At 33.6% G+C, this 20144-nt stretch overlaps 1 long non-coding RNA gene across 2 annotated transcripts; it reads right to left on the bottom strand.

Annotated features, from left to right (window-relative positions):
* Positions 1–1146: 1146 nt before the first annotated feature.
* Positions 1147–2805, bottom strand: LOC107894290 (uncharacterized). 2 transcript variants are annotated; one of them, XR_001683209.2, is made up of 4 exons: positions 2595–2805; positions 1967–2318; positions 1522–1891; positions 1147–1380 (listed from the first exon to the last, which is right to left on the bottom strand). It is a non-coding gene; the product is annotated as an uncharacterized lncRNA (long non-coding RNA). The 2 variants fall into 2 exon arrangements; XR_001683208.2 differs by lacking the exon at positions 1147–1380 and having other exon boundaries at positions 1508–1891.
* Positions 2806–20144: the final 17339 nt, after the last annotated feature.

A 20144-nucleotide genomic window follows, 5' to 3' on the forward strand; every position in this document is an offset into this window, starting at 1 on the left:
CTCTAGAATAACGTATTTTTATGTATTAATCATGTGTTTATCTGAGCTTGATCCTACTAATTTGAGCTCTTTATGTCTTTTTATTGATTAGGGACTGATTTGGAGGTAAAAGTAAAATTAAGGGACAAAAGTGCGAATTTAGAAACACAATGGGCTGATATGCGACACAGGAAAAAGATTGTGTCAAAAGTGTGAGCATGGAAGACACAAGGACTAAAAATGCAAAAAGAAAAGATTTTATTTTATAAGACTCCATTTTATTTATATTAGGATAATTAATATTAAGATAATTATTAGGATTATTTAATTTTAGGATTTTATTTTAATTATCTTTAATTATCTTTAATTAAATGTATTTATCTTTTTAGAATTTAAGTTAAATTAGACTATCTCCCTAGCACTATAAATAGGGGTTGAAGTGACTCTATTTGGTGTTCATTTTTTTCTGTAAACACTCTCCCCCTGAAAGTCTAGGCTTTTGTTTCTTCATATTTTCTTTCAATAAAATTCCCTTTTCTATTTTTATATTTATTTCTTTTTCCACCATTATCATGAGCCACTAGAACCTATCTAACCGAAAGTTGTCAATATTCCCCAAAAAGGGTTCTTGAGGCCTAGAATTCGTACTTATCTTTCTCGCCAAGTATTCATCGTTTCTCCGCACTACGGGTTGACACTTCCGTCCATGGCCCTTAAGAAGTAAGCTTTTCAGCATATGCAAAGGCGGCCACTTTGTATGTTTTGGAAGGATTGCATAGTCGGTTCGTTAACTTACTACGTCAGAGGTTGGCGACCCAAAGAGATGAAATGGCGTGGGATTCTCCATTGAGAAGAATTGATCTAGCATAAATTACTGGCTAGAGTCAGGTTACCTAAAAATCGTAAGTCTAATCTTTGGAGCTGGTGGTCGTAAGCATCCTCTTCCACTATAATTAGCTTACTTAAGTTGAGAAGGGTCATTTAAAAGTCGAGGATCGAACCCAAGGCGGAATGAGACAACTAGAGGCTGGAATCTACCAATAAGAATTTCTTTTTCTTCAACTCTCTTTATTGTTTTTATTATTTTCGTAATCACAATTTCAGTCAATTTTAAATTCTGTTTTTTATTTTTTCCAAATTAAATCTTTAATTCTGTTATTTTTTTATTTTTTTCAGTCACGTAGGTTTTCTTGGACACGATTTTGCCCAGGACTTTGAGAAACAAGCATTCATATAATTCGATCCCTGAGGATTCGACCCTACTTCCCCTTTACTGTTCTTTTTCATTATTTTACAAAAAATAGGATTTTTTTGTGCTCTCAACGACCGTATCAATATTTGAGTAGCAAAGGGTCTTCTTCGAGATGGACTTTGTTGGAGAGTTGGAAGAGGAAATGAGATCTATATATGGAATGATTGTTGGATTCCAGGGATTGAAGCAGTTGGTCGACAAAACAAAGAAGAAAATGATGAACTCCAATTAGTCTCGGATCTAATTGATAGCACAAATAAAACATGGAAAATGGAGTTAGTCAGCAATACCTTCCAAACGAAAATTGACCAAAGGATCTTGTAGATCCTTCTTGTAGAAGCTAACCATGAAGATTTTCAAGTGTGGAAAGAAGAACTTTCCGGAGAATACTCAGTACGGAGCGCCTATAAACTATTACAATATGCTAGCTTGGATCCTAATAGTTTACTTAATACAGACCAAAATCAAAGACTTCTGTAGAAAACTATGGAATTTATAACTACCATAAAAAATTACATTAACAATATGGCGGATCTCCTGGAACTATATACCTACACTAGTCAACCTTAGACACAAGCGAGTGACCACTAACGTCAGATGTCCTCGTTATTGCTCCGGAGAAGAGGATAGCCACCATGTCTTTAGACAATGCCCTGCAATCTTTGAAGTATGGCAAAACCTTAATCTCTCTTGGGTCACAACTCTTATGAATCAAAATATCTGGGAGTCGCTTACATGGGTTTTTGCAAAGAGTACTAAAGAACAGTGCTGGACTTTTTGCTGCTCCTTATGGTTCATTTAGAGCTCACCGAATCAGTATGTTCATGAAAGAAAAACCATTTCAATTAGGTATCTGTCACAAAAAATCAGAGGATACATAGCAGAACTCGAAGGGATATGAGAAAAAAAGCTTACCTTTAATACTGAAAGAGTTCATAACCAAATAGGGGCGAAAACAGGTACAACGATATAGTTTGATACAGCCTTCGACAAAAGAAATTCTAGATCTACTTCGTGTTTAGTGGTTCGGGACCAAATGTGTGAGTTAAAAGCCTCAAAGACGACTCTCCATTATAGTATCTCATCCCTGTTTGTAGCAGAAGCTCGTGCAACATTAAATGCTATCAAGTTAGTATTATCAATGGGTTTAACTTTAGCAACAATAATGGGAGACTCGAAAACAATCATCAAAAAATGTCAATCGACAAAAGTAGACAAATTAGTACTTTGAGCTATTATTAGAGATATTCAAAGTAAAAGAACTAGTCTTCAAGAGATCACTTTCTAGTTTATCCACAAATCGGAGAATGCTCATGCCCATAAACTAGCAAAAGAAGCACTAGAAAAAAGGGAAGAATCATACCTGGTGGGGGAAGCGCTGAACCACAGAGATCTAGTTCTGGAAGGAAGATGGAGAAGAAATCCAGATTGAAATCGTTTTGTGGTGGAGAAATGGAGTAGTCAAAGATAGCAGGTACACGAAAAATTTTTTGGGGAAGAGCTATTTATGAACAGACGCGACTATTGACATGAAAAGACGATATGATTAATGGTGGCCAGGTTGTTCCATTTGACTGGGAAATATCAATAGGTTTCCTTTTATTAATTATTTCTTTTTTGTATTCATTATTCTGTTTCTACTTTTATTTATTTCAGTAACGAGCTAATTACAAAAGATAATTTGTATCCCCATTTCCGTTTATTTGTTTGTCCAAGTGGACCTGAACCCAAAATTTTTGGGTATTAATTTTTATGATTTTTTAATAAAAACTCAGTCAACTCATTCAAAAAATTTTTTTTTATTTTAAATTTTTGTAGGGAGTTCTTAATCAAGTAAGAAATTATAATTTTTTTTATAAAATTAAAAATCTAAAAATAGCTATAAAGTCAAAATAGGTGCATTTAATAAATATGTTACGATTGAATATATAAAAAAAAAAGTCATCTCACCTAAAACCCTATTTTTCAAATACTTGATAAGTCCCGAATGGATCAAAACTCCATTTTTTTTCACCTTTAATTAAAACCGATGTTGATCCCAGCAATGCTTGAACCCTAAATTTTGAAATGTGAATACAAAGTGAAAATTGGGATAATTCTTCCTTAAGTGATCCAAGGGTGCATGGAGGCAGTATGTGTCCGCCATGCAACATTGTTTTTAATGAAGCTCATTTTTTTTTAAACAAACAATGGTTTATTGTAATATAGAATTAAGATGATGAATAAGCAATGGGTTTCCATTAATTTTTTTTTCTAAATCTCACAATCAAATAAAATTACAAAAATTTAAGTTGAATTTAATCAAATTTTCTTTTTTAATAAAAAAATAGCAGAAATCAATTACATCAACATAATTTTATTGAAAAATTTTTATAGTTTCGAATTGTTGAAGATGAACCAACAACAATATCAAAAGATATTAAAAAGAGCTAACTAACATGCTTTTGTTTTGTTGTAATTAACAATCATCATTTTAATTGGACATGCAATTTTATAAAGGGGATTGAGAATCACAACCACCAAAGTCAACTTACAATCTCTTCATCTTTGATTACCCATATTTTTACACTCACCAATTCAACATCTATGGCTGAAGGAGGTTTAGGGTTAGTAGTTTTTCTTTTGAAGGTTTGATTCACGATTTCACTATACCTGTTTTTTCACTTAATATTTCAAACTTTTTTTTTCTCAATTTGGTACCTAAAATATGCTTATGTTATATTTTTAATTTATTTTTTTGTCAGATCTTAAGAAAAATTATAACCAATCACAAAGTATCATCTGATATCTTTATATAAAAAAATATTTTTATTAAATGTATATACACATTAAAAAATATAAAAATGGAAATAAATATATAAAATATTCAAAATATTCATAAAATCTAAAAATATATAAATTATAAAAATTTTATAAAAAAATTACAAAAGATTTTAGTTGAAATTAATAATATTATTACAATAAATGTAGAAAATTAAAAAAAGTTAAAAATATTTATTTATAAAATTATAAAATTCTAAAAAGGTATTTAGATTTCAATTTTTTTTTGCAATGATTTGAAATTTAAATACTTTTTAAATTTTTATAACATTTTTATCTTTTATATTTATTTTCACTTATTTTTTTAATTTAACAAGGCAACTGCCTCTGATTTGGAATTGTGGCATGAGAAAATCAGCCATGTGCATTACAAATGACTTCAAGATTGATCCGGTTCAAGGCTGTCAACAGTATTCCTAAATTGAATGGTGATGTCCCTAAAGTCTATAGCAATTGCTTGAATGTCAAGCAACATAGAGAGAAACATTAAAGAGTCTCTATGTAACACCCCCTTACCTGTCCTGATAGTGGCAGAGCCAGAAATTTTTTTTGAGGGGCGAAATTAAATTATATATTTTTAAGATAATAAAAATGTAATTTCACCATTTTAATATTCTATATCTTTATAATTCTTAAAGGATTAAATCAAATTTTTATTATTTTGGGGGCCAAAATGTAATTTTATCATTACTAATTTAAAATTTTATAAATTATAAAGAGCCAAAATAAAAAAATTTCCATTTTAGAAAATATTTTTGTAAAATTTTAGAAAATATTTAATTATATCCAAAATTAGTTTTATGCTCTTCAAAACAAAGTTCAAAAATATTATAGTGCACATTTGAAAGGAAAAAATTAAGTAATTTACAAAATATGAGAATATTACTTAATTTGTTAAATGTTATTCAAATCCTTAAAGGATTTTTAAGAAATTAAATAATATCATCATCAAGTTACCACTCAAGCGACCAAAGCTCTTGCTTAAGTGATACTGAAGTTAATGGGTTTTTTTCGCTAATAATTCGCCTAGGTGGTATAATCCACCACCTAGGCAATAGTAACTAAAAGTGTTTTTTCGACAAGGAGCCACCTAGGCAACACAAGCTGCCACTTAGGCAGTACTAAACTATTCACAATTTTACACATTCATAAATTTTAACTAGTTTCTAAAGCCTTCAACTTCTACATCATAACCCAATTTCAAGTACTATTTGACATATGAAATAAGCATTATACACGTTGATGCCCTAAGTACATGCCACAATACAGAAATACATAAATTTCACACTCTTGTGTCTTGGCGGTAGTGTGATGCTTCCAAAAGAGAGAGATGACTTCAATGGTCCTAGAGTGCAATCTACGCGCAAAAACAACAACGCATAAGCATATATATATATGCTTAATAAGTTCAAATGAAAAATACTTTACTTACCTTGCCTCACAAAGGCCTTACCAACCAAATTTTCAACAAACATATAACTAATTCATACATAGAACATAACAAGATAAGTAACATTAGATTAACTAATAATTTGAAACAAATGACATATATTATTGCCACTATTAAATCACTCACACATTAGTTAAATTTCATTTTTTTGCTTATCAACAAGTATTGAAATTATGCTCACTGTAATCTCGATAAAATAAGACTTAAACACTATGGGATTCCATACACATCAATAAACTAAGAATATAAGGCTTAAAGGCAACATAACTCCAGTATAACATATAAACCTAATGGTTGGCTACAAATGCTCAACCAAGGTATAATTACATAATTCTAAAACATATCACACAACCCTAAACCCCACATAACACCATGACGGAATTTCAATGCAAATTATGCACATACAACCCTAATTTACAGGTCAACTGTATCCTAATCCTTCTACCAAGTTTACATGGGGGTAAAGAGAATTTAACAAGAATTTCACATTTCTTTTCTTAATTCACAATGCAAATGAAAATCCTATTTATTCATTTCCATATTAACATGGGGCCTTTCTGATCATCACAACACATATCTCGTTTAAATGTTCATCTTATCTTTTCCAACCTAATTCCTTGAAATTTACTGCACGAATCATACCATTTCATTACCATGAGCAATTCTTACATCTCTTAATTCAATTATACTTATCATATCAACATAAAAAGGGATAATCAATATTATATCATCATGCATATAATACCTTCAACTTATTCCTTAGCTTATTGATGTTGAGCATGACCATCGCACACAACTACACTAAATATATACAAATAAGCAATATATATATATAGTAAGTTTCATATGAACTTACTTTTCTAACAATAAAATGATGAAGTGGTACTTCCAAAGTGTAACACTCCACACCCACCCCCATCGTCGGAATCGAGTTACAGAATATTATAGTACAAAACAGAATATTTATAAACAATTTAACAGTAAAAATTTAATTACTTTAATCATTTCAATCATGTAATGTCATTTAAAACTTTTCCCAAGTCTTATTTGAGCTTATGTGAGCTCTAGAGAAGACCCGGGAACAAACAAGGATCAAAGCGCATCATTTTCAAAAGTCAAAGGCAAGTATGAAAAACAGGGGTCACACAGTCATATGCCCAGGCCGTGTAATTATCAGGAACCGTGTAGACCAAAATGCTAACATTTTACAAATTACACACAGTCGTACCTCCGACCCGTGTGGTACAAAATAGATCATAAAGTGCTTGTTTCAAAATCAATTTTCAAGGTAACTTCAAAACATATTTTGGCAATTCAAGGCAATGTCATTGGAACCTCACTAAATTTTGATAAAAATTATTAAACTAACCCAAATAAAATACATAACTTTAAAGGAAAAAAAGTTTAAAACACAAAGATTTCAAGAAATTTAAACCAATACTCACCTTAATTGTTAAAATTTACAATCGACATGCACTCTCCTTTCCTTAAGGTTAGTTTTTTCCAAATGTCAACAATCACCGTATAAAAAACTTGTAAGTGATTCTATCTTTTTTTTTCTTCTATTCTTTTATAAAAACTTCATAAAAAACTATGCATAAAGTTGGATTCAATAAATAAATAAAAAAGGCTAATGGACCACAAAATTACAAGGCCTTTACTATAGTAGTCATTTAAAAATTATTGGTATTACAGTCAAACTATGGACTTAATCTAGGGATAGTAAAACTCAAACCATCTCATGGATTCTAAACTAATTCACTCTAAATGGAATAGATTTTTTTTGTTTAAAAAGTGGATATAAGATGGGACGAGTGGGATTTTTCTTTTGGATAGTAGGTATGAAGTGATTATAGTAATTGCTTGCCCTGCTCCAACCCGCTCTACTAAATACACTTGCCATTTTATCATTTTATATATAAACTATTTAAAGGGTAAAAATGTAATAATGTAATATAAAAAAACATATTTTATGTTTAAATATTTTTTTGAAAAATTATGTTTAAATATTTATTTAACTTTAAAATGATTGAAAAAAATTAAAAATAAGTAGCAACAATTAAATTGAAACAGAGCGGGATGGGGTAGAGATGGATGATTCAACATTCATAGAGGTGGTAGTGAGTTTTAAAATTATACATCCATAGTAAAATGAGATGGGTGGTCAGGTAAAGTATATCAATTGTAAAACATTAGTGAATTTAACAATATCCACCCACCCCATTACTATCCCTAACTTAATCACCATGCCTCAACAAACAAACACCATTTTTGTTTAAGAACCACTAGGACAGCAGCCCATAAAAAGTCCCATTTGATATTGAAATTCATTAGAATCCAGATAAGTGGAAAGAAGAGTGCAAGTATAATGCTTTTGAACTTTGATCTTTTTGAACTAGTACATCAAAATTAAAACAGTTGTACACAAGCACTAAGGTCCAATCGACTCTAATTCTACTTAATTATATGTATTTTTGAGTCCCATTATCATTATGACTGACTTTGTTATTCTTGAGTCAATGATGATGATTTTTGAATCGAATCTGTTAGTGGAATTTCAATGAATAGAATCATGAGAATGAGTGCAAGTAAACTTTATGTGATTTGTTTAGGGTGGATTTAGATGGGTAGTGTGTTTATCTGCAGTTAGTGTAAAAATAGTGGTAGCGATGAGAATAGATACTGTAGTGATACTGTAGCATGAGACAAAAAGTAAGTTAAACGCACTGCACCACTTCTCACAGTCCATCCAAATCCACCCTTAGTGAGAATTGTATTGGTAGTGTGTATTGTTTTATTGTTGGGAAAGTGTAAGTGTAATAATTTTATTTTGGAAAGTTATTTTTCAACATATTTTTGGTTTTAATAGCACTTTTCGATGAGTAATTTCATACAATTTGTAGTGTTTTTATTGATTTTTCACATGATAGATTTATAAAATAAATCTAAAATAAAACTTAATAAACCAGGATCTGTCATGTCAAATCATCAAATATAAATCAAGAACAAAACTAGATGCGAAAGCATACCTGAATCCATGATTCCTTGAAACTTTCTGGATCTTGGGGATTTGATCTTCCAAATTAGCACACAAGAAATTCAAAGAATAATTGCTCTCTCTTTCCTAATGATGGGATATTAGAAAAGATATCTTGTGTGTAATTTGGGGGCCATCACCCTAATATTTATAACCTTGGCATATTAGTTCTAATCAAATTCTAATTAGCCCATCATTAATTAGAATTTGATTAGAACTTAATTACTAGAGTATCTACACATATTTGACCCATACTTTATTTAATAATTAAAACCCAATAAAATTTTAACCAAATTAGATCACTTTTAATTCGAGCTAACCTATCATGATAGTAAATAATAACATGTAATTACCCTTATTTTATATGTAATGTCCATATTTTCCAACAATCTCCCACTTGGACCATATATATATACTAATTACTCTATAATTACATGTCATTATATAACCTTATGAGCTTAAAATTTTACTATCATATCCAAAAGGTATTCCGAACAATCTCGTCCATTACTTATGTTAACATAGAACCAAGGCTTAACTAAATCCATCCATGATCACGTATATTAACACAACCAAATGACATAGATCAAATATGGATGTGTAGCATGGAAATTACATGCAATATGATCTAAACATGTCTATTTCCAATTGGTCCTCCTTAGTGAGATCAAACCTTACCAAAATCAGAGCATGAATAAACCAAATAAACTTTATTTCTGCAGAAAATAAACTTAATATCTTTAAACTGAAAATGTGTCTATAACATAAAAGCATTTAAAAAATATAAACTCCCACTAAAACCAAATATCATTTAAATGACATTACACCCATATGAGCAGTGTACTCTTATAAAACCTTAGGTGTAGTTTCTTAGTAAGCAGATCCGCAATTATGGAGTTTGTCCTAATATGCTTTATAGGCACCTAACCACTCTGAACTTTTACTTTAACAACAAGGAACTAAAAGTCTGTGTGTTTTGAATTTGATGTGCTCCTGTTACTATTGGAATAAAAGACTACAATTTGTTTTCACAATTTGCACCTTAGTGACAAAATCTTGTATCCTTATTCCATCAAAATCGGAGTCTGTATACTTGATGATCTCTAATAGATTAGACCTTCGATACGTGAGCATGTAATCTTTTGTTCTCTGAAAATGTCTTATAACCCTCTTGGATGTTATCCAATGGTCTAAACCAGGGTTGCTTAAAATATTTGCCTAACATCCCAATAGTGTACACAATATTCCAATGTATACAAACCTGAACATACATTAGACTTTCTACTGCTAAAATGTAAAAAATCTAATGCATTTTTTTTGTAATCTCAAAATCATTTTTAGGGCATTGATTGAGGTTATACTTATTATTGACAAGCAGTATGTCATTAACATATAAAACCAAATATAGAACCTTACTCCTACTAAACTTATGGTATATACGATTATCAATAAAATTCATCTCTAAACCGAATAAGATAATCATTTGGTAAAATTTGTAATATGAATGACGAGAAGTTTGCTTAAGCCCATAGATGAAGTTCTTTGCAAATCATTAACTTTGCATCATTAGACACAAAGTGTAACACCCCTAACCCGTATCCGTCACTGGAATAGGGTTATAAGGCATTACCAGACTTATACACTAGCATTTGTACAAAATCGAGCCATAAATTTGCATTCCAAATCAAAACTTTTCAAATTTCACCATAAAGTCCCTAATATGGGACTACAGGGTCCAATACATGCTTGAGAAGTGATTTGAAACTAAACCGATAACTATGGAAAACTTTGAAAAAAAATTCTTGAAGTTAGGGGCACATGCTCGTGTGGCCAGCCTGTGTCGCTCCCATGGCCGTGTGGCCAATCCGTGGGCAATTCTGACTTACAATTTCTTAAGCATCAAAGGGGCATACAGCCTGGGCACACGCCCATGTGGCTAGGCCATGTGGTAAACTGATTTTTCACCATTTTTAAGCCATTTCACACGATTTTGACACACGACCATGCTTGTAACCCGTGTCCTTCACATGAACAAAACACACGGCCGTGTCTTTTGCCCGTGTGCTATCCTGACTTTATATTTAAGGATGCAAGGACACACGGTCATTTCACATGCCCGTGGGCTTACCGTGTGTTACACAAGTCCTAGACACACGCCCATGGGCTTACCGTGTGTCAGAAACGGCCTAGACACACGCCCGTGGGCTTACCGTGTGTCATACACGGCCTAGACACACGCTCATATGTCTAACCATGTGGACGAAAATAGGCCGTTTTAGACCACTTTTCTCACCCTAAACTTAACCATTTTCCTGTACCAAATTTATAACTATCTACCAACCAATTCAACAAATTTCTAACATTCAAAACAACATGTTTTTATATTAATCCACAACATACCAATCTTAAACATGCTCTACTAGTCACTCTAATGACTTGATTACAAACCAAAATATTAAGTTGTTATTTAGTGATAAAAGCTTATACATGCCATTAAAATAAAATAGATTTATCATTTTTACCAAAATGAAAGAATTGATAGTGTGATGATAGCTCCGACCCAATTCCAACCTTCACGAGCTTTGAACACTATAAATGTGACAACCCGAATTAGGGCCTAATCAGAATAGTGGTTTCGTGACCACAAATCCGAGATAGAAATAATTATTTTATAATTATTTTGAGGTTTATGATATGATTCATGATTGAGTGAAAATTTTGTGATGAAATTCTATGTATTAAGCGCTTAAGTTGAGATTAGGGACTAAATCGAATAATTTGCAAAACTTGTGTTCTAGAAGTTTTTAGTATGAAATTGCTTTGGAATATTAATTAGGAGGTCTTAAATAGCAATTTGACCAATTTCTAAGTTTAAGGACAAAAATTGGACATGGATGGAATTTTTGGAAAGTTTAGTAGTAATGGCATTTTGGTCATTTGTATATTAAATGAAATAAAATGGGAAAAATAACACAAAATTAGTCATCTTCTCAATTAGTTGCTGCTGAATTTTTCTCTCCTCCATAGCTAGGGTTTCTTCAATTTTCAAGCTTCATAGTAAGTGATTTCAAGCCCCCGTTTTTAATGATTTTTATGTTTTTGAAATCCCGGTAGCTCGATTTAGCTTATGTTAGCAATAATTCAACCTAGGGTTCATATTTGGAAAAATAACCATAGGTGAAATTTGTGTATTTTGGTGTTTTATGATAGAATATGAGGTTTTAAATTATGTTAGACAACTTGTGCTACTCGGTTTTGAGTGAAAACGAGTAAAAGGGCTTAATCGGTAAAAATACCTAATGTTCATAAGTACATGTTAGAGTGAGAATTTGATGTTTCCATAGAATAGAAAAATGTTTAGCATGTCATAAAACATAAGAATAAGGGCTGAAATTAAATTTTCGAGCCTAGGGGAAAATCGTAATTTTGTAAAAGTTAGGGGGCAAAAACGTAATTTTTCCATAATGTGATTTTTGGATTGAAATAAATAGTATGGGTGTTAAATGAGCTAAATGTGTTGTTATAGATCAAGAAAGACGTGGAATTGATCGTGATCGGGGAAAAAAAAGCTTTCGGACTAAATCATAACATTTCTAAAGTTTGCACCGAGGTAAGTTCGTACATGAATAATTTATCAATTTTTTTATGTTATTTTATGTTGTTATCATATGAATTGGTTACTGTACATAGAATGATTAAATGATGGAAACTTGTAAATTTAATTAGATTATGAATAAGTGTTAACGGTGAAAAAGGAAAGATTTTCCGGTTGAACCTTCGGAACAGGAACAATACGAATGACCCATTGTGAATACACGTGTGTAGTACTAAGTGCAGGCTACTACGTGTACCATACTGTTAAGTCGCATGTGTAGTACTAAGTGCAGGCTACTATGCGTACTCAATGACTTCGATCACGTGTGTAGTACTAAGTGCAGGCTACTGCGTGTATCAGATGGTGAGGTCACGTGTGTAGTACTAAGTGCAGGCTACTACGTGTACCGGATTGTTGGTCGCATGTGTAGTGCTAAGTGCAGGCTACTATGCGTATCAGATAGCTTCGGCTGTAAGTGTGGAAAGGGGAAATATGTGTAAACAATGGTATATTTGTTATTTTTCCGTTGAGTTCAACGAGAAAAATCGATAAAGTGGTAATATGTGAAAGTTATTATAAAGTGGATATGTGCAAATTTATGTTTATGAAAAGTTAGGAGCTATGTGCTCGATAATTGAGTGAATTCTGGTATAACAAAAAGGACTAGGTGAAATTATGCAAGAGTGAATATTAGAAATAAAACAGTGTTGGACAACAGCAGTTACATGATTTTAAAAATTTACCAAAAATCGTGGAAGTTGAATAAAAATGAAAATGATATATGAAAATAAAGCTTAATGAGTCTATTTTCACATAAAAGAAACAGGGGAAGCAAAAGAATTCTATATTGTGTGATATTTGAATTCTTGTGAAACAGGGTCTGAATGAATTTGAGATCCCCTTTTCTGACTTTAGAAATTCACCATAAATTTTACAAAAATTATTAAGAGTCATACTTTACATTCATGGATTCCTTATTGAGTCTATTTTTAAGGGAAACAAATGGCATGGTCGTTGGAATTCTGTATAGGGAGAAATTTGGTTCGTAGTGTATAGGGGTCAGAGTAGTCGTACCCTGGAACAGGACTTTAACTAATAAATTGTACTAATTGACCTGACCAAAAATTTTAGAAAAAAATTAGTAAGTAGGCATATGAGTCTAGTTTCAGGGAAAATTTATGGAATTGGATTTTGAGTTTTTTAGCTCGAGATATGAGTTTTTTTACACTGGGACTCTAGAAAACAGTCTGTCCTGAATATGTAATTATATACTAGTATGATTGTTTTACTTTGATAATTGAATATCAATTTCGTACTTACTTACTAAGCTATATGCTTACCTTATTTTCTTTTTCTTGTCTTATAGAATTACTAAGCCAGCTCGAGATTTGGAGGTCGTCGGAGACCCATCTATACTATCAATACTTTTTGGTATTTTGTAAACACTATTTTGGAATTATAGCATGTATAGAGGGCTGAATCATTTTATTATGTGTCATATTTAATTTTTTTTAAAATATTACTTTTCAAAATTTGATAATTTGCTTGTACTTATATATATCTGTTAATGTTATCTATTTTTGTTCAAGCTAGAGGAATTAATTACGTAAGATCAGGTAAATGTGTAAATTCATGTTTTCATGATCTGTAATATTCCGTACCATGTTCCGGCTTAGAACATGGGTAAGGGTTGTTATATTTATTGGTATCAGAGCCGAGGTTTAGGCGGTTCTCGGATTTACGTACTATGTGTGAAAGTCTATCTATACATGCCATAATTATATTATAATTGTGTGATGACTCCTGACAATTTAAATCATGTTTTTATATAGTAAATGGATCCCGACAGAGCTGTAGCTGATGATGTAGAAAGTAATGCGCCGGCTCCTGCACAAGGGACTGTGCCAGTTGAGAGCAGGCATGAGACACATGATAAGAGAGATGGGGCCCGGGAAGCCTTTCTCCATATGATGAGTAATTGGTACACAGAATTTGTTCGGGCAAATTCGAACGCTCAGCCTCCTCCACCCCCTCCTATTCCTCAACCAGTTCTCGTAGTTCCTCAAGGTGCCAAAATGGTAAGATTAAGCAAACCCTCGGTTGATAAAATTCAAAAGTAAGGGGCTGAAGAATTTAGGACTAATATAGATGATGATCCCGAGAAAGCAGAGTTCTGGCTTGAAAATTCTATCACGGTATTTGATGAGCTTTCTTGCACTCCCGAAGAATGTTTGAAATGTGTTATATCTTTACTAAGGGATTCGATATATCATTGGTGGAAGACATTGGTATCTGTGGTTCCGAAAGAAAGGGTTACATGGGATTTCTTCCAAGAGGAGCTTAGAAAGAAGTATATAAGCCAGCGGTTCATTGATAAAAAACGGAAAGAGTTCCTTGAGCTGAAACAAGGTAGAATGTCTGTGGTAGAATATGAACGTGAATTTGTCAGACTCAGCAAGAATGCCCAGGAGTGTGTGTCCACCGAAGCTATTATGTGTAAGAGGTTCGAGGATGGGCTAATTGAAGACATCAAGTTACTAGTTGGGATTTTAGAGTTGAAAGAGTTTGTGGTATTGGTCGATCGAGCTTGTAAAGCTGAAGAACTGAGCAACGAGAAGAGAAAAGCTGTGAATGAAGCTAGAGACGTAAGAAAGAGGCCAATGAGTAAGTCATTCCAATCTCAGTCAAAGAAGTTTAAAGAAATGAATCCTCGGTTGACTGTTTTAACTGGACATTCGTATCGGGATCGTAGGAGATCATATTCGGGTTCTAAAGCTCAAGCTACTTTAATGGCGAGTATAGGTAATGTGAGATCTAATAGACCTAAGTGTCAGCACTGTGGTAAACAACATTTCGGAGAGTGTTGGACGATTAGCCGGGCTTGTTTCAAATGTGGTTCCCGAGAACATTATATTAAGGATTGCCCAAAAAAGGTTGAAGAAGAAAAATTTCAGAGTGCTAGACAGACTAGTGCTACTAATAGAGGTAGACCTCCGAGAAATACTGGAAGTAGAGCTAGCAGTCGAAGTGTGACAAAGGAATCAACTGGGAGACCGGAAGCTAGAGCACCTGCTAGAGCTTATGCCATACGTGCTCGGGAAGAGGCGTCATCTTCTGATGTGATCACTGGTACATTTTCTCTTTATGATACTATTGTCATTGCATTGATTGATCCCGGATCTACTCATTCTTATGTTTGTGTGAATTTGGTATCTAGTAAGAGCTTGCCTGTAGAATCTACTGAATTTGTGATTAAAGTGTCAATCCCTTTAGGCAAATATGTGTTAGTAGATAAGGTTTGTAAAAATTGCCCTTTGATGATTCAAGGTCACTGCTTTCCGGCTAATCTAATGTTGCTACCATTTGATGAGTTTGATGTCATTTTGGGTATGGATTGGTTGATACTACATGATGCCAGAGTAAATTGTAGACAGAAAACTCTTGAGTTGAAATGTGAAAATGGTGAAATTCTTCGGGTGGAAACAAATGAATCAAATAAATTGCCTATGGTGATTTCGTATATGTCTGCTCAGCGATATATGAGAAAAGGGTGTGAAGCTTATCTTGCTTATGTATTAAATACTAAAATGTCTGAGTCGAAGCTTGAATCAGTACCGGTAGTCTGCGAGTTCCCGAATGTATTTCCAGAAGAATTACCGGGGTTGCCTCTGATCAGAGAGGTAGAGTTTGCTATTGATTTATTACCTGGAATTGCACCAATTTTGATCTCTCCATACAGAATGGCTCTGACTGAATTGAAAGAATTAAAAGCTCAATTGCAAGAGTTAACAGATAAGGGGTTTATGAGACCGAGTTTCTCTCCCTGGGGTGCCCCCGTGTTGTTTGTAAAGAAAAAGGATGGATCCATGAGACTTTGTATTGACTATCGACAGCTCAACAAGGTGACCATAAAGAACAGGTATCCGTTGCCGAGAATCGATGATTTGTTTGACCAGTTAAAAGGGGCGACAGTGTTTTCAAAAATTGATTTGAGATCCGGTTAGTATCAGTTGAGAGTTAAAGAGTCAGATTTTTGGGACATGTAGTTTCGGGTAATGGTATCAGGTCGATCCGAGCAAAGTTTCGGCAATTGTTAATTGGAAATCGCCGAAGGATGTATCTGAGGTTAGAAGCTTTTTGGGCTTAGCTGGATATTATCGACGCTTTGTCGAGGGATTTTTGATGATCGCCTCTCCTATGAATAAGCTGTTGCAAAAGAATGTTAAGTTTAATTGGACTGAAGAGTGTCAACAAAGTTTTGAGAAGTTGAAAGAGCGGTTGACCAAAGCACCAGTGTTAGTGCTACCCAAGTCAGGGAAAGAATTTGTGATCTATAGTGACGTGTCATCAATTGGTCTTGGTTGTGTTTTAATGCAAGAAGGTAAAGTAGTAGCTTATGCCTCAAGACAGTTGAAACCGCACGAGAAGAATTACCCGACACATGATTTAGAGTTGGCCGTCATTGTCTTTGCTTTGAAGATTTGGCGTCATTATTTATACGGTGAGAAATGCCGAATCTTTACTGATCACAAAAGTTTGAAATATTTGATGAATCAAAAAGATTTGAATTTACGACAACGGAGATGGCTTGAAATATTAAAGGATTATGAATTAATAATTGATTATCATCCCGAGAAAGAGAATGTAGTCGTAGATGCCCTAAGTAGAAATTTGTTTGCTTTGAGAGCTATTGGTACAGATTTGGCTGTGTCTAATGATGGTTTGATTTTGGCCGAGTTAAGAGTTAGGCCACTATTTCTTCAGCAAATTTTGAAGCTCAGAAGAATGACAGTGAATTGCGAGCCAAGCGAGCTCAGTGTGAATTGAATTGTAACTCAGATTTTTGAATTAGACCAGAGGATTGCTTAATGTTCCATGATCGAGTATGTGTACCAAAAGATGCTGAGTTGATTCAGAAGATTTTACATGAGGCACACAGTGGTTGTTTGCAAGTTCATCCTGGTAGTACGAAAATGTACAACGACCTGAAGAAAATATATTGGTGGAATGGTATGAAGAGAGATATCTCTGAGTTTGTAGCAAAATGCTTGATTTTCCAGTAAGTGAAAATTGAGCACCAAGTACCTTCGGGTTTACTTCAACTAGTGATGATTCCCGAGTGGAAATGAGATAGAATTACGATGGATTTTATGACAGGTTTACCTCTGACTCCGAAAAAGAAAAATGCCATCTGGGTAATATATTCTCCCCCCTTTAGGGATTTTCGTCCCCGAAAATCTTACTGATAAAGAGGTTCGGGTACTGTTTCCTCATAGCTTCCTCAGGTTCCCATGTAGCCTCTTCTATTCCATGTCTGTGCCACAATACTTTCACTAAGGCTATACTTTATTTCTCAACTATTTAATTTCCCGAGCCAAAATCTTTATTGGTTTCTCCTCATAGGTCATATCCGGTCGAATTTCAATTTCTGTTAGAGGAATCACATGTGAAGGATCAGAACGGTAACGTTGCAGCATCGACACATGAAACACATTATGAATCTTTTCCAACTCGGTTGGCAAGGCTAGCCGATAAGCCACTGGTCCAACTCTTTCAATAACCTTATAAGGCCCAATGAAACGCCGACTCAACTTGCCTTTCGGCCAAACCTTAAAATTTTCTTCCACGGAGATACCTTTAGAAAAATTTTATCACCCACTTGGAAATCGATCTCTTTTCTCTTCAAATCCGCATATGACTTTTGTCGATCTGAAGCAGCTTTCAGACAATCACGAATCACTTTCACTTTCTCTTCAGTTTCTCTAATCAAGTCAACTTCGTGAATCTGTTTCTCACTGAGCTCGTACGGTGCCATCTGTATGCTCGACTGAAAACTGTTGTTGTAGGCAAATTCGACCAAGGTAAATACTTCTCCCAACTGCCCTGAAATTATAAAACACAACATCGGAGCATATCCTCGAGTACCTGAATTACTCTTTCGGATTGACCGTCAGTTTGTGGATGAAATGCGGTACTGAAATTCAATTTTGTACCCAAAGCTTCTTACAACTTTTTCCAAAACCTCGAAGTAAATCTCGGATCTCTATCCGAAATAATAGACATAGGTACTCCGTGTAATTTCACAATTTCAGAAATATATAATTCAGCCAACTTATCAAGAGAATAATCCGTACGTACTGGAATAAAATGAGCTGATTTAGTCAGTCTGTCAATAAAATAGGAAAAATATAAACCTAGTAAGCATTAATGCTTAGTAAGTTCATATAACCAAACTACACTTACCATTCATGTTCAACAACTAATTCATACATTAAGTAATATGTCCATTAACTTAGTCAATTAGCAATTAAGGCCTATACATAATCATTCAACCAATTGATTAGATTCCAAAAATACTAAAATGCATAGATGAGCTCATCATGTCGTTTCTCTTTATATCACTATGTATGTCGTTACCGATGAATTATTGAATTTCCGTTGGACCTTTCCTTTTCCAGTTGTACACCTGAGATGTACATTCCTTTCCAAGTAGTACACACAAAATATACCTTTTCTTTTCATATGGTATACACAAAGTATACCTAACCTTTCCAAGTGTACACACAAAGTGTACATAACCTTTTCAAGTTGTACTATTTGGGTACACAAATCCTTTTCAAGTATTACCCTTTTGGTTTACATTCCTTTTCATTATGAGATCAAAAGATTATCTGTGACAGCCCTAAATTGACCCTGGTCGGAAAGTGGTTTCGGGACCGCTAAACCGAGTCACTGAAGTATTTGAGTATAATATTTATTGTCTAAAATATGTGAATATGAGTGTGTGAAAGTTTTAAGCTTCGATTTAGTTAATTGCATGTGAATTTAGTTAATAAGACTTATATGTGACACTTTTGAAATGTGATAGGTTAATCTATAAGGATCTATTAGTGCATGTAATCAAAAGGGTAGACTTGCATGTCAATTTCCCCACTTTGATAGTAGTGGCCGGCCATGACAATGAGGATAGACAAAATGTGATGGGTAAAACATATTATAAACATTTTGTAACACCCCGTACCCGAGACCGTTGCCGGAGTCGGACACGAGGGGTTCACAGACTAAATTCGCTTACTATCGCAGTCCATTTTAAATTTTTCCAGACAGCTGGCTAACTGTGTCGCTGTCACCTTAAAAATCATATCTTGAGTTTCACAACTCAAAAATCAGTTTCGTGATTTTTCCCTGAAACTAGACTCCTATGTTCATCTACATATTTTTTTCTAGAATTTTTTGTTGGGCCAATTAGTACAGTTTATTAGTTAAAGTCTCCCCTGTTACAGGGTGCGACTACACTGACCTTCATGCATTACAATTCGGATATCTCCCTGTATAGGGCTTCAATACTGATGCCGTTTGTTTCTATAGAAACTAGACTCAGAGAGGAATCTATACATATATGGAATAACTTCTAATTATCTCTGGTTAATTTATAATTAATTTCCAAAGTCGGAATAGGGAATCCAGAAACCGTTCTGGCCCTGTCTCACGAAAACCTAATTATCTCTTAACATACCACTCATATGACCGTTTCGTTTATTCCATATGAAAGTGGATTCATCAAGGTTCATTTAAATAATTTATTCACTATTTTATTCAATTCCTACTATTTTTAGTGATTTTCCAAATCTACATCACTGCTGCTGTCAGCATCTGCCTTTAAGGTAGACTTTACCTATTTCATAGTTTCCATGATTCAACTAGCCCTTTTAGCATAAATAGCACAAATTATGATAGTGATTAACCATTCCCATGGCCAATCCTTGTTAAGCATATCCACACCTCTCAATAACCATATCCATACCAAATGATTATAACATTATGCTCAAACATATATAAGCCATTTTCGAATGGCTATCCAAAATTATACAAATCCAAAGGGTCCATGACCCACTACAAAAAGGGTAGTCCTATACATGCCATTTTCAGAGTTCAACCAAAAGTGTACCAAAAGGGCTTTGATAGTGTGGGCGACTTCGACTTCAATAATCCCGAGTCCGATAGCTGACGA

This window comes from Gossypium hirsutum, chromosome A13, assembly GCF_007990345.1.
Source record: "Gossypium hirsutum isolate 1008001.06 chromosome A13, Gossypium_hirsutum_v2.1, whole genome shotgun sequence".
Classification (NCBI taxonomy): Eukaryota; Viridiplantae; Streptophyta; class Magnoliopsida; order Malvales; family Malvaceae; genus Gossypium; species Gossypium hirsutum.